Source organism: Macrotis lagotis, chromosome 1, assembly GCF_037893015.1.
Source record: "Macrotis lagotis isolate mMagLag1 chromosome 1, bilby.v1.9.chrom.fasta, whole genome shotgun sequence".
Lineage (NCBI taxonomy): Eukaryota > Metazoa > Chordata > Mammalia > Peramelemorphia > Peramelidae > Macrotis > Macrotis lagotis.
Genome location: NC_133658.1, coordinates 223,299,618 through 223,315,965, shown reverse-complemented (window position 1 = coordinate 223,315,965; position 16,348 = coordinate 223,299,618).

Sequence of the window (16,348 nt, the reverse complement as noted above, 5' to 3'; positions counted from 1 at the left end):
TACTATGTTTACTGTACATCCAATTTGAGATGTCTAAAAGGTAATTGGAAATGCAATAATGGAGGTTAATATACTGATGGAAAATACATGGGAATTGATGAGATCACCAAATGAAGAAGTAGAATGAGAGAAAAGCACAAGATAGATTACTATAAGATTAGAGGAGAAAAAAATTAAATAAAGGAGATGAATAAGGAGTAATCAAATAAGGAGAAGAACTAGAAGTTCTGTCTCAAAAATTTAGAGACAAGAGAATATCATGGAAGATAAGGCAAATAACTGACAGAGATGTCAGGGACAAAGCATTGAGAAAAGTTCATAGGACATGACAGTTAAGAAATCAGAGATAGTTGATTGTATAGGTAGAAAGATTAGCCTTAGTGGGGAATTAAAGTCACTTTTTCATAAGAGACAGAACTGAAAAAGGATTTAGTAGCAGAAGATCTCTAAGTTATATAAGAAGAAAAAGGAGAAGAGAGAATTTATACATAATGACCTCAATTTTTTTTTCTGGAAAATATGAGGCAAAGCTCATAGTTGAGTGGGTGGAGAAAAAGCCATGTTATGTTATAATTGCAGCATCTTCCATCTATGCACCCTTCTTCTCTGATGCTACAGTCATCCTTGAGCAAGGTATCTCATATTAATCCTAGGATATTACAATAGTCGGCTAGTTGGTGTCCCAGCCTGCAAAGATTTCCTTCCTTCTATTTATTCTCCATTTATTTACCAAATTGATCTTCCTAAAGTGCAAATTTGACCCTGGCTCTTCAACCTCCATTTAATGAAACTAAAGTGGCTCCCTCTCACTTGAGGATAAAATATAAAATCATCTAATGTCTTACATAGCCCTCCAAAACATGGCCACTTCTTTATTATACTTTATATTCTACTATCCAATAACTATAGCCTCCTTGCTGTTCCTAACATAGACCAATCCATTTCTGATTCTGAGTGTTCCCCCTGACTGACACCTCTCATTTCTAGAACTCTCTCTATCCTCCCTCACCACCTCTTATCTTTCCCATCTAAACTAAAATTCTACCCTCTGCAAGGAGCATTTCCAGAATCCCTTTTAATGCTGACATCTTCCTACTATTATCCTCAACTTATTATATCTATCTATCTTGACTCTGATGTTTGTCAAACTTTTGGAATGGATTATTAAAGAAATAGTTTATATAACAGTGTGTACATTAACTGATACAAGTAACAATTTTATGTGAATTCATTTCATCACAGAAATGATAATTTTTGTATATGCATCAAACAATAGTCTGATTTTGACTGTGAAAATGGATTAAATTGGTTTCCCAATGTTTAATTAGGACTTTCTCAATTGTATTTCATGCAATAAATATTTCATTGCTCTTTTATTGTGTTTTAAATTTTTGTGACTTTAAAAATGGTTATTACTCCAAAGAAAAGTGTTAAAATTGTAATTCTTAAAGAAAACACTTCAAAGAATGCTAGAGATACTGTAGCAACCTGCATAGTGTAGTATCTAAAACATCTTTTAAAACCAAAATGATTTAAGAACAGTTGCCCCAAGTGTAACAGAAAAAAGTAGTGGAAAACAAATAAATACAAAGACAACTCCAAGAACTAAGAACTATCATTGTGAAATAGTTTCACTGATCCTCAGAATATATACAAAGGCCCTAAGAGGGACAAAAGAACTTTAGGGGTTGTTACTGATGTTGCTGATTCTTCCAAAGTTTGACTTAAACTTTTTGAGGTTGGAAAAAGAATGAGATCATTTTTTGAAACTGCTTAACATTTCTATGAATAAAAGGAAATATTTACCACAGACAGTACTATAAGATTACTTGAGTACTGGAGATTGAGGAAAAGTAATTGGAACTGATGAAACTCAACTTTTTATTCAAGACTGGAACAAAACTCTTGTCAGAAGTTCTTGTGAGTTAAGATTTTGTCATCATCATACTTCAAAAGTTCCATCCAAAAATATTTAGGAGATTTTTTTTTATTTTCAGAGGGTCTGAAAGTATTTTCTCTATTGAGGAAATCATTGTTTGTTATATTGTCAAAAATAATTTTTCTAAAATTATAGAAATCTTCAAATTGCACTATAATACAGTAACACAATCTCACATGGTGACACATCAGAAAAGGAAAACAAATTTATTCAATAGATAAGTATAATTCAGTAGTCTGGGAAACTCCTTGATTTAAATCTCACAGAAAAGTCTAAGGCTTGTAATCAAAACTAGACATAAAAATAGACATAAAATCTAATGTAATATATGATTCTTTGATGACAAATTAACACCTATGTGCCAAAATCTTGTGAAGAACTCAATGCCAATTCATGTAAAATAAGTCATTGTAGCAAAATAGAATGATTTATATATTACATTTTGTTTTAGAAAATGTAAAAAATATAAAGTTTTAAGTACAAGTCAATAATTCTGATTATTTTCTTTTGTTCCAAGTAATTTGTATCATAGCTTATAAAAATAAAATCAGTAAAGTTTCATCAAGAACAGATTGTGAATATATATTATTTTATTTTTGACAAAGTTTGGGGCTAGTAGATCAGAAAAGTGCTGTAGATAATTTTTAAAGAAAAGAAAATAAATTTATCTAAATTTCAGTGAAATATTTTATAAAATCTTACATTTCATAATTATGGAAATTATGGGAAGATATGACTTCAGTAATACTATAACTAGATAGTTTTAAAACTTGTGAAAAGTCCAAATAATGGTCCTACTAATAGTTCCATGTCAACTTGGAAAGAGATCTCTTTTGGAGTGACCTTGGGTTTTGTGCTTTTACCTTATGCTATTTTTTTCATAGATGCATACTTATCACATGCACAGCTAGTCACAACACTAAGAGGGATAACCGACACTGGAAGACAAAATCAAATTCCAAAACTATATTAACAAGAAAAAAACACTAGTTTGAATCTACTAAGATAAAATTCAAAAAGGATCAATCAAAAAGCTAGTTTCACTAATGTAAAATGAGGCACACATGCTTAAATAGCAATTAATTTAAAAAAAAACTCTATGGGTTTCAATGTACTAGAAGTTTAATATGATTCAATAATTGGAAATATCACCTTGGGCTGTGTTAAGCTATACATGGCTTATTAAATAAGGTGATAGCTTATGTGCCTGGAACATAGTAGCCAATGAAAAATACAAGTTGACTGACTGATAGACCTATTGATTGAACCTATATATTCTACTGGGGTCAGACCACATCAGAAGTAAATATTTTGGATATTGAACTCCCAATTTTAAAAGAAACCAGATGAGTAGGAGACTATTTAGAGAATGACAACAATATAGAATTAGGATTCCATATCATGAGAATTAACTGAATCAGCTAGGGATGTATGTCTTGCAGAAGAGAAGATTGGAGAGGAACATGAAAACCTTTTTTCAGATATTCAAAGAACAGTCATATAAAAGAGGGATTATTATACTTGTTCTGTTTCTTCACAGTGGAATTGAGGGAGAGTAGAAGGAAAATAAGAAGCAGTTCTTAGAAGTTGCCCAGAGATAAATTTAAATATAATTTAATACAAAAAATATTCCTAATAATTTAAGATATCCACAAGATAACGTTCTACTTTCTGAGATGATATCTTCCTGTTTATTTGACAGTTTTAAGCAAAGGTTTGTTGATCATTTGTCAGGGATGTGTAGTCAGGATATATTTTCCAGATATGTATTGGTTGAAGTGACCGATAAGGTCCTTTCTAAATTACAATTCTGTAATTGTCTGTTTTCTATGGAACAGCCTCTATTCTGAGAAACTCATCATCAGAAGGTTACCTACCAGATGCTAAATTTGTAACTATGCCAACTGATGAAACTTGGTGGAAAAAGTAATCATGTTAATGACATGACAAAACCCTGAAATACACACACACACACACATACACACACACACATGTATATATTTATATTTAACTTCTAGGATGTTTGATATATTTTAAAATTCATTCTCCACATTTGTTTGCCAATTCAATTAGATTCAATAAATATCTATGGAATGCCCCTGAAATTGCAGCAATATCTCTATCCTTTGCTATTGAAAGTACTGGTGGTTTTGAGGTTTGGGAATGAAATAGGAAATGAGGTAATAAAGAAATGGCAGAGATTGATGATTTAGATTATTTAGAGATTACTGCCTGAAAACCTGTTTTTTTTGTATGACTCTATAAGGTAAGAATATTTTCTCAAATTTGTAAATCAAGTTTAGCTGTATGTACAACATGAAAAACATTTTTAAACTCTATTTGACTTCAAAAATTGGCAGCTTTGCTCCTAATTTGCCAACCCCTGATTTAGATCTTGATTTAAAAAAATGAGGCTCTATAAAAGGGACCCAAGGACCATAGCAGTCCTACTCCTCATCTGGCAGTTATGGCAGTCAATTTCAGTAACTATGCTCAGTTAGGAAGTAGTTGAATGCAGATAAGAACAAATTTCTTTTTCAAAGAAAAAGGAAACCTCCTTGCCTCCCAAGATACAATACAGATTGAATGCTTTATTCTGGTTCCTGTGCTTTGATTGAACTGAAACCCTTACTTCATAAGTGCTTTCTGTAACTGACTACCAGTCCTATAGGAAATGAGGCCAGGATTTGTATGGAATTTTGCTTGCATTTATATGTCTTCTCAAAGAAGGATTCAAATTATGTATGGTCTAAATTTTCAGTGTCCTAACCGATCCTATACCTGGGGAGTGAAATGGGATTGGAAATTCTGGATTTTAGGAAAGTAGTGAACTCCTATCCACTCAATAGATGCATATTTTATTATCATTTGTTATATATTATATAGTGTTTAATCACCGGCTGAATCTATGTTAAACATAACAGTATGTGTAGCAAACAACTCCATTTTATCAAAATTATGGGATTGAACTCATTAAAATACTGCATTTTACTAGTTTCAAAAAAAAGGGTGAATTAACCACCAGTGAGGAAAAAATTAAAGAGATAAAATGGAGCTATTTTGCCAAACTATATGCCAATAAATTGGACAACCTGAGTGAAATGGATGAATATTTACAAAAAGACAAACTTCCCAAATTAACAAAAGAGGAAATAAATTATTTAGCACAATTTTAGAAAAAAGAAATTGGAGAAACCATCAATAAACTCCCTAAGAAAAAGTCTCCAGGTACAAATGGATTTACAAGTGAATTCTGCCAAACATTTAAGAAATAATTAATTCCTATTCTACATAAACTATTTTTTAAAAATAGGAGAGGAAGGAGTTCTGCCAAACTCCTTTTATGACACCAACAGAGTGCTGATACCTAAACCAGGAAGAACCAAAACAAAGAAAATGATAGACCAATCTCCCTAATGAATATTGATGCAAAAATCTTAAATAAAATTTAGCAATGAGACTACAACAAGTTATTACTTGGATAATACACCGTGATCAGGTCAGATTTATCACAGGTAGGCAGGGATGATTTGATATTAGGAAAACACTCAACACAAACATATCAATAGTAAAATTAACATAAATCATATGATTATCTCAATAGAAGCTGAAAAAGCCTTTGATAAAATACAACATCCATCCTATTAAAAACACTAGAAAGTTTAGGAATAAATGGAGTTTTCCTTAAAATAATAAGTAATATCTATCTAAAACATCAACAAATATTATATTTAATGGAAATAAACTCAGAGCATTTCCAATAAATTCAGAAGTGAAACAAGGAAACCTATTATCACATTACTATTCAAAATAGTATTGGAAATGCTAGCAGTAGCAATAAGAGAAGAAAAAGAAATTGAAGGAATCAGAACTAGCAATGAGGAAGCAAAACTTTCACTCTTTGCAGATCATATGATGGTATACCTAGAGAACCCGAGAAAATCATTTAAATAACTCCTTCAGGGGGTGGCTAGGTGGAGTAGTGGATAAAGCACCAGCCCTGGAGTCAGGAGTACCTGAGTTCAAATCTGGTCTCAGACACTTAATAATTACCTAGCTGTGTGGCCTTGGGCAAGCCACTTAACCCTGTTTGCCTTACAAAAACCTTAAAAAAAAAACTCCTTCAGCAAAGTAGCAGGATATAAATAAACCCACATAAATCAGAAGCATTTCTATATATGAACAAAAAAAGCCCAAGAACAAGAGATAGAAAGAAAAGTTCCATTTAGAGTAACTGTAGGCAACATTGAATACTTGGGAATCTACCTCCCAAGACAAACCCAGAAACTATATGAACATAATTATAAAGCTCTCCTCATCCAAATAAAGTCGGATCTAAAGAATTGGAAAAATGTCGATGGATCATGGTTAGGTCAAGCTAATATAATAAAAATGACAATTCTACCCAAATTAAATTACTTATTCAGTGCCATACCAATCAAATTACCAAATAACTACTTCACCCAACTAGAAAAAAATAGTAACAAAATCCATCTGGAGCAACAAAAGGGTAAGAATAGCAAGGGAACTGATGGGAAAAAAAATGTAAAGGAAGGTGGCCTAGCTCTACCAAATTTCAAACTATACTATAAAGCAGCAGTCATCAAAACTGCCTGGTACTGGTTAAGAAATAGAGTAGTGAATCAGTGGATTATGATAGGTTCACCAGAAACTGCAGTAAATGAATACATCAATCTACTTTTTGACAAACCCAAAGACATCAGCCTCTGGGATAAGAACTCACTATTTGACAAAAATTGCTGGGAATATTGGAAAATAGTATGGCAAAAACTAGGCAAGATACACATCTCACACCCTGTACCAAAATGAGGTCAAAAATGAATAGAGGATTAAGATATAAATAGGGTAAATTAGATAAGTGAGATAAATTAATAGACTAAAAAATACTCTGTCTATCTGATCTATGGATAAATTAATGACCAAACAAGAATTAGAGCACATTATAAACTGAAAAATGAATGATTTTGACTATATTAAATTAAAAAGGGGTTGCACTAATAAAATTAATGCTGCCAAAATTAGAGGAAAAGCAGAAAGCTGGAAAAATAATCTTCATAAACCAGAATAAAACTGCATCAAATTTATAAGGTTACAAGTCATTCCTGAATTGATAAATGGTCAAGGGATGTAACAGACAGTTTTCAAATAAAGAAATTAAAGTTATATATAATTATATGAAAAAAAAATGTTCCAAAACATTACTTATTAGAGAAGTGCAAATTAAAACAATAATGAGGTATCATCTCATACCTATTAGATTAGCTAAAATGAGAAAAAGGGAAGATGATAAATGCTGGAGAGGTTGTGGGAGGACTGGGACACTGATGCATTGCTGATGGAGTTGTGAACAAATCCAAACTTTCTGGAGAGCAATATGGAATTATACCCAAAGAGCAATAAAACTGTTCATACCTTTTTACCCAGAAATTCCAATTCTAGGACTATATCCACAAGAAATTATAAAAAATAGGAAAAATCCTACATGTTCCAAAATATTCATAGCACTTCTTTATGTAGTGGCAAAGAATTGGAAATTGAGGGGATGCCCATCAATTGGAGAATGGCTAATCAAGTTATAGTACATGAATATTATGGAATAATATTGTTCTATAAAAAACCATAAATGATGGACTCTAGAGAAGTATGGAATGATTTATGGGATCTGATAATGAGCAAAGGGAGTAGAGTCAAGAGAACAATGTACATATCAACAACATTATGAGATGAACAACCTTGATGGAAGCAACTCCTCTCGACAGTCCAAGGAGCTAGGACAACTGTATTCAACTGATTATGGACTATATTATTCCCAACCAGAGGAAGAAAAATAAAACACACAGAAAAAAACTCCCCTACTGAATCTTATTAATAGTTTATAAAAAGTATCTCTTATGTATCTCTTTCCCTTAATCCTAATTCCTCATGCCAAATATTAGTAATTTGTAAATTTGTTTAATAAATATATATATATATGACTGTTCCCTAATGGGGGAGGGTGTGGGAAGGAAGGGTGTAGGTCATTTTGTAACTTGGAAATATGCATGTACAAATGAATGAAAAATAAAAAAAACTTGGAAATAAATAAATAAAACCTGGCGAAAAAAGGAAATCGATCAAAAAAAAAAGAAATTGATAAAAAAAACTGCATTTCAGACAAATGTGAGTGGGTGGAACCAAGATGGGTTCATGAGGGCAAGAAACTCATCCCCCCCAAAATTCTAAAAGCCATCACATTCCAACTCAATCCAAAATTTAGAGAGCTAGAATCCACAGATAGACTGAGTGATACATTTTCCCAATCCAAGAAAACTTAGAAGATCCACAGGAAGGATTTGTTTCACCAGAGGCTTGGAAAGACTTGCAGTGCAATGGCAGAAGCAGTGCAGTCTGACTGTAGAAACCAGCTCCAGTCTTCCAGGCACAGCTCTCAGGCACCTGGGTCCAGCTGTGTGTGTGTGGGGGGGGGGGGGGCGGGGTCCCAGACCTCTGGGCCCAGGGATCACCAGGGAATTCTGCATCACCAAAGTGAGGACAGAACCAGTCAGCACCAGCCTCAGAGTAGCCCTAAGTGGGCTACTTCCAGAAAGGGCATCTAACAGATTGCCGGCAGTCTGGGGTGACTGCAGAAATATCTCTGCTCTCCCAGGGCAGGACTCTGCTGTTTGCCCACATTCAGATCCAGGTCACAGTCTGGGCCCCCATACCACCATAGCTGAACAGGGACTCTCCTCACAGCTCCAAGGCAGAAGGGAGGGCCTCTAGTCATCTACAGTCTAGAGCAAAGGCAAGAGAGCAGTCAAAGCCTCTCATAAAGACCTTGGAGGAATTAAGGTCCCTGTAAATTGTCCCAACCCCCCACCCAAGGCCTTGGAAGTGCAAAAAAATCAGTCATGGGCTGAGGAAATGAGCAAACAAATGACCCTAGAAAATACCTTATCAAAATACATACTCAGAAGATGATAAGCTTCTGTATCCAAAGTCTCCAAGAGAAATTAAAAATGGGCTCAGGCAATACAAGAGCTCAAAAAAGACTGAAAAACAATTAAGGGAGGTAGAAGAAAAGTTGGGAAGAGAAATGAGAGCGATATAGGTAAATCATGAAAACCAAGTCAGCAGCTTGGTGAAAGAAATACAAAAACATATTGAAGAAAATGACAGGTTAAAAACCAGTTTAGACTAAATGGGAAAAGCAACACAAAAGACAGGAGGAGAAGAATTCTTTAAAAAACAGAATTGGCCAGCTGGAAAAGAAGATAAAAAAGCTCTCTGAAGAAAATAATTCCTTCAAATGAAGAATGGAGCTAGAGGAAGCTGATGACTTTGTGAGAAATGAAGAAACAATAAAAATAGTACCAAAAAAATGAAAATTTAGAAGAAAATGTGAAATAGCTCATTGGAAAAACAACTGACCTAGAAAACAGAACCAGAAGAGACAATTTACAAATTATTGGGCTACCTGAAAGTTATGACCAGGAAAAGGGTCTAGACTTCATTTTTCAAGAAATAATACAGCAAAATTGCCCTGAGATCCTAGAAGCAGAGGGTAAAATAGAAATCTAGGGAATTCACCAATCACCTCCTGAAAGAGATCCCTAAAGAAAAACTCCCAGAAATATAGTCAAATTTCAAAACTTTTAAGTCAAATAGAAAATACCACAAGCTTTGAGAAACAAACAATTCAATTATCGTGGCTCTAAAGTCAGGATTACACATGATTTGAAAGCATCTACATTAAGGGCTTATAAGATTTGGAATATGATTCTCTGGAAGGCAAAGGAGCTTGATTTACAAGTGAGAATCAGCTATCCAATTAAACCAAACATCCTCTTTCAGATGGACTTTCAATGAAATAAGGGACTTTCAGATTTTCCTAGTGAAACAACCAGAGCTGAAAAGAAAGTTTGATCTCTAAGTACAGGGCTTAGGTGAAGCATAGAGAAGGTGGACAAGAAGGACTAATTATGAGGAATTTAAAGGTATTGAATTTCTTGTATTAGTGGAGGGGAAGAAGATACTGATAACTCATATGAGCTTTTCATTTATAAGAGCAGTTAGAAGGAGCATATATAAGGCACAGGAGGGAATTGAATATAATGGTACAATATAGTATAAAGATGGAATCAATGGATGATAAAGGAAAGTACTGGGAGGAAAGAAAAGAAGTAGAATGGGTTAAGATATTTCACATATAAAAGAGTCAAGAAAAAATTTTGCAATGAAGTGGAAGAGGGGAAAGGTGAAGGGAAATGATTGAGCCTTCATTCTCATCAGAAATGACTCCGTGAAGAAATAACATACACACTCAACAGGGTATAGAAAGCTATCTTACCCTAGAGAAAAATGAGAGGAAAAGGATACATAAAGGGGATGAGGGAGAGGAAGGGGGAAATAGAAGATAGGTGAGAGGGAAGATTGTGGGAGAGGGTAATCAGATACAACACACTTCTAAGTAGGGACAGGGTGAAAGGAGATAGGGAATAGAATAAATGAGAGTGGGGAGGAATAGAATGGAGGGAAATACAAGTAGTATAATAATATGGGAAAAAATACTGAAGCAAATTCTCAGATGGACTTATGATGAAGAATGCAACTATCCCAGAGACAGAGCAGATGGAATCTCAACACAGACTGAAGTACATTTTTTTTCCTCCCTCTTACTTCACTTCTCATGAGATTTTTCTATATTTTGGGGGGAAGGGGGATTTATGTTTACTTTCACAACAAGATTATCATAATAATATAAAATGAATCATAAAAAAGAACTATTACATTTCAAAAGAAGCAGAGTTATTCCATTAGTTTGGAGTTCATTTTTGGTGGAAAGGCCCATAGATACACACATCACTGCTTTCCAGCAGTGAATCTGAGGGATAGCAAGTGATTGACTCTATCCTAAACATCAAAGACAGTGCATTGACTCAGCACTATCACTCAACCATCTCAGTGAGTGAGCTCTTCAATGGAATAGCTCTCAGAATCATGTGATGATTAAATCTATTATATACCTGCTATTTGCAAGGCACTGCCTGTCCCTAAAGTAGAATCTAGTCTACTGAGGGCTACAAAAATACATAGGGTTTAAATAAAGGAAGTAAATGCAAAGTATAATCAAAATAATAGAAATCATTTCCAAAAGCAAACAGGTGCTTATAATTAGAGAGATCAGGAAGAAGGCAGCAGCTTTACAGTGTTATAAAAAAACGGGGATTTGAAGAAGCAGGAGTGAGAAAGGAAAGAATAATCAACTGGAGAGTTCACTTTAATATATTTCCACTGACAATATGTTCAAGCATTACTGAGTTATGAAACATTGAATCTTGGAATACTAGAGTTTCTAAGGAATGTCAACATTTATTTGGAAAAAAGTACTTTGAAAAATAGAGAGGATTATGTGTAGCAATTGTGAGAGAAAAGAATAGATTCTAAGAATAAGAAGACTTTCAGAGGAATAGATGTGAGTTTAAAACAATATAGTTGAAAGGGAAAAATAATTTTTCCTGTTGAGTTTCATTTGTCTATTGGCATTAGAGGGCATTTTTTTTTAGGTTTTTGCAAGGCAAATAGGGTTAAATGGCTTGCCCAAGGCCACACGGCTAGGTAATTATTAAATGTCTGAGACCAGATTTGAACCCAAGTACTCCTGACTGGAGGGCCGGTGCTCTATCTACTGCACCACCTAGCTGCCCCAAAGGGCATTCTTAATTCTAAAATTGTTGTCCTCTGTTTTAATTAGGTTCCTTATCACCAGAAATATCCTTTTTATCCTCATCTAGAGGAAATAAATGAGGGAAAAGAAGGATTTTCCTCTCTTTATCTGATGTCTCATAATCATATTGTTCTAGTTAATTTACAAAGATTTTTGCCTCACATAACCCCATAAGATAAGGGGTACTGGTATTGCTATCTTTATTTTTAGGCTTAAATTGGTTTATTAACTTGTCCAAAGACGTTAAACTAGTGAATCAGATCTCCTGACTGCCAATCCAGATATGATTCTATTACTTACATTGAAAGATATTCAAGACTGGGAAGCAAGTTGCAGAATTCCATCCATTCATGAAAGCGGAAATTAAAGGCAGTTATTCCTTAAATACAAAACTGAATTTCCAAAAAAATCAAAGAATTAGAGAATTGATTAATTATTAAACTAAATGTGTACATGAATATAATCAAATATTACTGACCCTAAGAAACGATGTATAGGAATAATTCAGAGAAATATGGGAAAAATGAAAACTGATTTAGAATGAAGTAAGCAGAATCAGAAAGATGATATGTATGATGATTCCAATAGTATAAGAAAAAATGAAAAGAAATGGAACTGAATTCTTTATGGTTATAATGAGCAAGGTTGGTCCAGGAGAAAAATTGAGAAAATATGCCTCCTTCATTTCTTAAGAGAAGTAGAAAACTCTGTATGTGAAACACTGCATATACCATCAGATTAAGATGAAGTATTTAGTTTTACTAATTAATTTTTTTCCTGGTCTCTTTTAAAAAATGTCCTCAGTCTTGGAAGGGAAGAGATATGTTGGGGAATAGAGAAGATATAAAACAAAATATATTAAAAAACTAAAGAGAAGACAGGGAAGCTTTGAAACCAGTCTTCAATTAACTGTGAAAATATCCCTTAAGGTCCAAGGACAAAAAAGTTCTCATCACTCTACACCCATAGACTGGATAATCATTTATCAAGTGACTGATAAATGTTGCTACAGTGTTTGGGTCTGAGTTAGCAACAGTTGGTGCCATTGGTATATGGAAGCACATTTTATATGGGTTTAAAAAGTGAATTGTTAGGCTGTATTTTTACTTTACTACAGATTTCTATCTTCCCTGTATAGAGAATTGACAAGAAAAATCATCACTCTTCTTAGAGAATTGCCTAGAGAAATGAGATGTTAAGGGAATTATCCAGTCTTAGAAATAATATGTATCAGAGGTAAAAATTGAATTCAGGGGAGGGTGGAGGGAAATTTTCTAATTTGAAAATATACACATACATAACATATGATGAAAATTAATTAATTAATTATTTTAAAAAAGAAAACCAAATTTCAAACTCATAGTGGCCAAAGTACAGATATTTTTCTTTCAAAAACAGGTTAAATTTTTCAGGTTTTAATTTCAGAAGTGCTTTTTCTTAACATTGAGTATTAGCTCTGAACTCTATATGAGAATTCAGATTGAGCCTCAAAATTCATTGTTATGTCAAGTATCTTCTCTTCTATGGAATTTCTGCCTCAGAATGCCAAATCAGAAAAGAATTTTAGAAATAAAATGCATTTGCTTGCAAAAGAAGACACTGAATTCAGGTCTTCCTAAATCTGATACCTATTAAGTTGTCCTTATAGTAGTTTGTAACCGAGAGTTAAGCTAGGAAGCACAATGGAGTGGAGTTTAAAGACATAGGTTCAAAATACCTTTTCTGACATTTACAACCTATATGGCCATGTAGAAGTCTCTGAATCTCAGACTTCTCAAAAACAGGCTCCAGTCAGGTGTTGGACCTAGCTCATAAGAGCTGATAATTTCAATTTTACTTTGAGTTTTTACATGCTGGAAATTAGCAAATGCTGCAGAAAAAGGCTTGACATTAATATGTTGAGTATTTACACTTGAGAAAATGGTGGGGAAAATGTTAATATATAAATTATAGATAAAAGTTATGTCATGAGTTGCTTCTTAGAGGTTTTTTTTTTTTTGGTTTATTTTGTTTGATTTTTTTGCCCTCAGAGATCTGGTTGTCAAACATTTACTAGCCTCCTGCTGAATAGGGGATAAGAACACTTCCTCCAGTTTCTTCATAGAATTACTGTGATGAAAACACTTTCTATCCATTAATGTGTTAGATTCAATAATTACATAATTAATTTATCTTAATCATATAGGACAAGTTAATCTAAAACAATATATTTTCTTTTTATGAAAAAAGATATCTATGGAACTTTAAAAATGTATCTAAAAAATGCTATTTTATGTTAACAATTAGAGTCAAGTGGCATTTAGTGCAGTAATAATTTACAAGGACCAAAGAAACTGCCCCAGGGCAGCATACCTAAAGTTTCTGAGAGATTATATATATATATATATATATATATATATATATATGTAAATAACCCTAAAGAAACTATAAATGGCTGTGTGCTTTTTTTCTTGGCATTGCAATCATCATTCCAACCTACTTGTTTTCTGAAATTCATTGAACCCTGTAAACAGGAATTATTTATGGTAAAGTGGGGTGGGGGTGGAGAACGGTGGCTGATTTTATTTTTAATTCCCATTCTCACCTTGAAACTATATATGGAGTCTAGGGATTCCTATTGCCTTTTCATAAGAAAACACAGAATGGTTCATCTGGGTCCAAGTAAGAAGTCTGGAAATTTTAGAAAAGAAAACAAGTAAGAATAAAGAAATCAGATATCACAACTTACCTTAGTACTTCTCCCACGGGGCATTAACAAGGCAAAGAAACTCCCCAAAGGCTATTATGAACAAGAAAAAATACAACTGAGATCCAAGTTAAAAGCCAGCATTAAGTTGTCCTTAATTCTTTTGCCTGTCCTTCACAGGTATTTAAATATAGGTGTAATGTGTGCAAATATAGGCAATGGCCCCCTGCTACTTAGGGCTACAGTGTTCCATGACAGGTTCATTAAATTCTACTTTCAAAGTACTTGAATTTACATGCCTTTGTCACAAGAACCTTTCAAAATAGGAAAGTTTTTGAAAATGAGTTTTAGAAAAAAATCAATATGGCAGGAAGAAGGCTGGTATTAGAGGGGTGGAAAGGCAACTTAGAACAGTTTTTAGGTCGATCTGGATGAACTCATACAAGTGTAACTGTTATCTGAAGTTGGAATTGTAATTTTTTTAAAAACATGATAATTAAAGCTTATTCATGAAAATAATTTTTTTTCCTTTATGTCCCTTGAAAAAGTTCTGGTACTATATTAGTCTTCCATCATTTTCTCTTTTACTTTTATGCATCTAATGCCCTTCACAATCTAACTCCATCATCTCTAAACTGATTTCATATTACTCTCTCTTGTGACAAAGGTATTTCAGCAAACTTAACTTGTTTCTTGTTCCTTCATTTCATCTCTTTCTTTTGAAGTTTTATATAGACTGTCTCTCTCCCATGGTTAGAATGCTTTCTCCTCATCTCTTTTTTCTTGGAATCCTCAACTTACCCTAAAACTTAGCCCATATGCCACCTGCTTACATGAAGTTTATCCTAATAATCCCTTCTTAGTCTCCACCCTCCAAAAAAATTTCTTTGTATTTACATTCTAAATTTACACTCATCTATCTATTATTTGTCTATCTATATATATAAAGATAAATGTTGTTACCTCATAATAAATGTAAGCCTTTTGAAGACAAATTACCATTTTGTTTTTATCATCTGTTACAGTGTCTACCATGCTTCAAAAATGTTTGGTAAAATTAACCTAATTAGCATGACAATTATCTGTGGGACAAAAATAATATTGGCCTTAAAACACTTGATCTGCAGTTAAGAGTCTTAAATAGCTCTATTCTAGGAGCCAAGATGTTGGAGAAAATCCAGGAAACTCACTGAGCTTTTCCCAATTTCTCTTTGAAATAACTTTAAATGAATTCTTTAAAAGAGGCTCTCAAGCAACAGAACCCACAAAAAGTAAGTGAAACAATTGTTCAGCTTAAGATATTGTGAAGGGACTTCAGGAAAGTTCTGTTTCACTTGGGGGAAAGCGGAGTTAAACTCAGCTTTTGGGAAAGCCAACAGGAGGCTTTTAGCTACAGAACAGATCCCAGCTCAATGGACAGACAGTACATCAGGCCAGAAGTGATGTCTCCAACTCTAACACAGAAGGCATATTGCAATGCAGGTGCAAAAGGCAGGAATGAATTGGGCTGCCCTAATGCAGCCAGAATCTGAGACCCCAGAACAGAAAGCCAGTGACCAGACACCTGGACCCTAGCACAAAAGGCATGGAATTAATGTCCCTGTGCCCCAGGAGCAGAACTCAACTTTCAAAATGAAGAAGAAAAAAAAAGAGCCCTAATCAAAGATAGCTACTGTGGTAACAGGGAAGACCAAAATACCATCTCAGAAGAGGAAAGCATCCACAAGATTCCTGAATGTTAAACCTCAAGGAAATTATGAAAAGTCTTCTTGTAAGAGTTCAAAAAGAATTTTAAAAACTAAGTAAGAGAGATAAAAGAAAAGTTGGAAAAAGAACCAAAAGTCTTACAAGAGAATTAAGAACAATTGGAAAAGGAAAGCAATGCCTTTAAAGGTAAGAGTTGACCAAATGAAAAAGATGCAAAAAAGCTAACTGAAGAAAATTAATGCTTGAAAATTAAAATTGGATAGTGGAAACTAGTGATTCTAAAATATAC